This window comes from Photinus pyralis, unplaced genomic scaffold (assembly GCF_008802855.1).
Source record: "Photinus pyralis isolate 1611_PpyrPB1 unplaced genomic scaffold, Ppyr1.3 Ppyr1.4_LG4, whole genome shotgun sequence".
Taxonomy (NCBI): Eukaryota; Metazoa; Arthropoda; class Insecta; order Coleoptera; family Lampyridae; genus Photinus; species Photinus pyralis.
The window spans coordinates 2,883,593-2,888,363 of NW_022170511.1; the positions used below are offsets into that span (position 1 = coordinate 2,883,593).

The 4,771-nt window shown below is 37.4% G+C and overlaps 1 long non-coding RNA gene across 1 annotated transcript; it reads left to right on the top strand.

The window, feature by feature from the left end:
* The first annotated feature begins 1,849 nt into the window (after positions 1-1,849).
* LOC116168932 lies at positions 1,850-2,769 on the top strand. The gene is made up of 3 exons (XR_004144878.1): positions 1,850-1,864; positions 1,923-2,427; positions 2,642-2,769. It is a non-coding gene; the product is annotated as an uncharacterized LOC116168932 (long non-coding RNA).
* The last annotated feature ends 2,002 nt before the right edge of the window (positions 2,770-4,771 follow it).

Here is a 4,771-nt window from a genome sequence, read left to right on the forward strand (position 1 = left end):
AAAGTATTATATTAGCTGTGTATGGGAGCTTTAAATAGAATGAGTGTGGCCTAGTTCTATGATTTGAAGTATAAAAATTAATAAATGACAACAAATATGGAGACTCTATTTTTCCATTAAGTAATTTATAAAGAAGTATTAAAGCCGAGTTTCGTCGACGAATTTCCAAGTCGCAGTAGTTGTATGAACTTAGAAGATCAGCCGCCGAAGCGCGATATCTCGAAAACGAATTGACATATAAACATGTTTGATGCGTCAAAATTGTTGGAAATTTAATACTTTACAAAAAGTATACAAATCCCTTTACCGTAGGACGTAGGGGAAAAATCTATTGGGGAAAAACCGAAGGAACGTAGAAAATGTTGCATTTTTCCCCCTCCTTTTTTCGCATAGGGTCCTCAACGTCCAAAACTTGAGAAAATGTTAACTACCCATCCCCGAATATTATCCCAAAGTTTATTAACTTCTGACCTTTTTCTACCTGAAAGTACTTACTTGTCGACTGTACTATCCTGTTGAGTTAAAAGGCTGAGATTGAATTCATTTCGCTCCGTTGCATTTACTAGAAAAAAACCATTAACTTTAAAGATAGAGATCTGGTTATAAACTTGCCTTATTTTAACTTGACCCATCCATTGGCGAACAGAAAAAAGGGGATTTCAGTTTGAAGAAGTTTCCTTGTTTCGGAAACTGAAAGAGACGACTTAACTAAACAAAGGGTATTGGGTTGCGTTAGGCCATTGCCACCTAAATTAGGTGGTAATGGTTAGACTCTATAATTTTTAGGTAGTCGAAAAGGATTAAAAATTTGCTAACGCGGTCTAATTAGCTGCATCTCTAGCATTTCCATTGAAGGGGAGTTGGGGTAGATTTACTGAGGAAGGCTATATTAAGAGGGGCCCATGCGAACTGCAAAAGTGTAGGAAGGTCATGGTTAAATTACACTTGCGGAATGTATGACCTCTTTGAAGCCGTTACAATATGCGCAAGAGATTTGCTTCCATAACCTATGCTAATGATGTTAGTATTCAGGAAATGCTGAATACATCAACCATCAAAACCATGTACTATTTTCCGATCAGGGTCAATCATAGCAAGCGTTATCGGCCTTTTTATAGCACCTCATAGTATAAGATCGTACGAATGATCTAAAATGCTTGTATAATACCTCAACTAATTATTGTACTTGTGACGTAAGTTGTAATAGCTGTGGATTTTATCCAGCTAATCCATTGCTGTAATATTTATCGTTCCACAAAATTTTGATCATTAAAAGGAAAACATATCCATGTATTGATATGTTATTAGTAAACATACTACGTTTTGATCTCATCTCCATAAGAAACTTGATAAAAGGATAACATTTTCTGAGAATTTATTTATAACAAAAATTAACCAGTCAGATTTAACATTAAATAAATACAATACTAGCTAGGTACCTACAACCTAATCGTCCAAAAACGTCACATTCCCCCTAATTGTATAATGGTCTACACTCTCCTCTTATATGTTCATGGTCGGAGGTACAATCAGCCGAGATAACCACACTTTGGACTAGCGAAGGGAGGTGCGAAGTTGTACGTGCGCGGAATTTACTGTAGTGTCTTTCTTTAGGTTGCGCTTGCGACTCTTCCAAACTTTGGCTGTCACTTTCATGACTGGTTATATAAGTCACATTATTCGCACTGCTTGAATTTAAAACCGTTTCGATTTTGGAATCACTCGCGGTTTCAAAATTCTCCACTATAGGAAGTGACGACACTGTAGTTAAGAGAAGAAGAGATCCGTACACAAAATGTTTGATTGAGCACATTTCTGTGTGATGATTAATTGAAAACTTCTTGCTAAATGTTTGTGTATGTACGTAAGTGTAAGACGAAATCAGTTCGTACGTCATAATCGTTTCGAGAATTGATTATCAGAATTTCCTGAAGATTCCTTTACACAGAGGACATGCGGAAACATTGTTCTCTTTACCTATTTCACATCAAAAAGGAAACGGGAAGGCTATTCTCGGAAATAAAATCAATACAAATTTGGACACTTTGAAAGACAAAACAAGAAAAACGACGTTTTGATTTCGCAGAACAATCGAAGATAATCCTCCATTTTTGAGGTCAGCAAGATAACCTCAGGATTCTGTTTAAGAATGTATACGGTTCATTCCGCAGTAGCACTTAGTATATCGCTATCATGTGGTCCAAACGTCTTTTGGTGATCTTCTTTTGTCTGATCTTCGTGTTCCTGCAAATCGACTGCAGGCCACCTACGGCTACGTCGAGCGGAACCGCCGATGATGATAACTCCACCGCGGCTGTGAACGCAACAGGAAAACACAAAGCGGTCATGGGCAGATTTATCGCTGTTAAATGCAAGGATGGATTCGTTAAAGTTGGCAACACCTGCAGGCAGGCGCAGTCCTGAGAAGTGAGTACCTATGCCGTTATCATCCCATCAATCTAAGGAGGAATTGGGTTTATACATTTCGATTATGATAAATTGGGGTGCTTGTCTGTCAGAGGTTAAGGAGGGCAATGTACGCATCCACTTGGGGATAAATAGATAAAAATAACCTTTGATAAACTTTCTTACTGCGCCTGTTTTCTTTCGCTTTCAATTTGATTAAACATTTTTTTTTCAGGGACCCGCCGAAACCTACACCAGCAGTTGAGGTGCCTTACCTTACGGAATAACATTAATAATAAGGAGTTTTATGTTTATTGTTAAATTAATATTCTAAATCAAAATATATGAACTGTATGTACGTTATTTATTGGGAATTGAATTAGGTACCTATACATAACGATATCTCCACCGATTAGTCTAAAGTCGACGGTTTTCCAAATATAACGTAATAGACTAATGAACTAGACGACATGAAACAAAAGGAAATTTGCACTTTGGTAACATTTCGGAAATATACTTTTAGTGACAGTTACTTCTTATTGGTGGTTAAGTTTACGACGCCCTTTAGACCATGTATTTACTCGCATTTTTTTCTTATTTTAACACCCTACAATCTTTAAGGGAGTGGCTATTCCACCCAAAGGGAGGAAATGTAACACTTACAAAACTGAGTATACATTAATTGAAAACCCAGCGAAAATATAAGTCAAATTTAGCATTTGGTCTACAGGTGTAGGTAATATAGTGGCGTGTTACCGAAGTGGTAACAGAAGATGACGACCATTCGTAAAAAGGCGACGTTGATGATAACGATATTATCCATCATGACGACGTCATTAGCATCCTAACTAATAAGAACCCAATTCTTAAGGGCGAGATCAACACCCAATTTCAAGTTTTCAATGGGTATTCTCTTTCATTGGAAGCCAAATACAATGAAGTTGTGGAAAACATAACCAGCAGCTAGTTGCCGACTACAAGCTCCACCAGAAGAACTCTGAAAAGAGAAACACCCTACGGCGGCAACCAATGAGAACGCCTCAAAGAAAAAACAGATGCAAAAAAGCTGGACCAGTCAATGGACCAACAAGGGAACCAACAACAAAATTGAGGTAACCAACCGGTACCCAAACCCAAAATTCCACCGTTACTTCTGAGAGAGGAGATTAAGTGGGAAAACTTGCAGAGTACTCTGAATGAGAAAGAGATTAAGATTGATCCAACTAAATCCCAGAAGAGGTTGCGGGTGGTCTTCAAAGGAATCCCTTCTAATTTAAACAACTGATGAAATTAAGTAGGAATTAATAGCCCAAAAATGTGTTCCTGAAATCGTCCATAGGATGACCAAACTGACCAATGGTAAACCGAATCCAAAAAAGATGGTCTTGGTAATTTTGTCGAGAGACCACAAAAAGATGTACGAAATGGACAATCTCTTCAATCTAAAAATCAAAGCAGACCCTCTAAAACGAAGATTTAAAACGAAGCCCGGTATGAAGACTGGGATGTCCGAATCCGAAAATGATGACGATTTGCAGAAAGACGATGGCGATATGCTATTACCTCCCTTTTTCCCGTTTAACTTTGATGTAGTGTTGGCGCCTTCAAAATCCCTCAAGAAGTTTTGTTTTCTTTTGTTTTTATTTTATGTTGGGGTTAATATTTAGTTTTATAATTAGGGATTTTCTTTTGAGTTTTGTTGGTGGTTTTTTTGTGATTGTAAATTATATTTGAAATTCGCCTGTATTTTCCTTATATCCATTGTTAAGTCTTTACCCTCTTCCTATTTCTTTTGCTTCTTTAATCCCTTCCCTATGGTTTTATGCTTGTTTGTCTTTCACTCTGCTTTCTACGATCTGTGTCGCTTCTTTGGTTTTCTTTGTAGCGTCCTCTATCGTCTGTTTGTTGTATTGATTTTCCCGCTTTGCGTTTATTTTCCAGCCTTTTGTTATTTCCGCATAGTGTTCGTTACTTTTTGATTTCTCTCCAAATGTTGTCCTTAATTGCGTGTTCGCCTTCTAAGTTTATTTTCGGGGACCATTCCAAACCATGAAGAAGTAATCCCAAGCTTTATTTGGACATAACCAGAAGAACTGCAAGGTAGAGGAAAGATGCATAGAATGCGCAGGTGCGAATCACATCTAACGGTTTCAAGATGCCCTCAAATAAACAGGAAAAATGCTGTAACGTAAAGAAAATGAGGGTAATATTAAGTATTACTACTAGAGGTTGCAATTTAATGGACTCCCTAATACATTTCTTCAACTGAACCTCGACAACATAAATTTGCTATTAAACTCAAGACTCGAGCTTGTCTTTCCAGCTGCAGGGTAAATGTTTTGTTATTAAGCAATGTAAAAAGGTA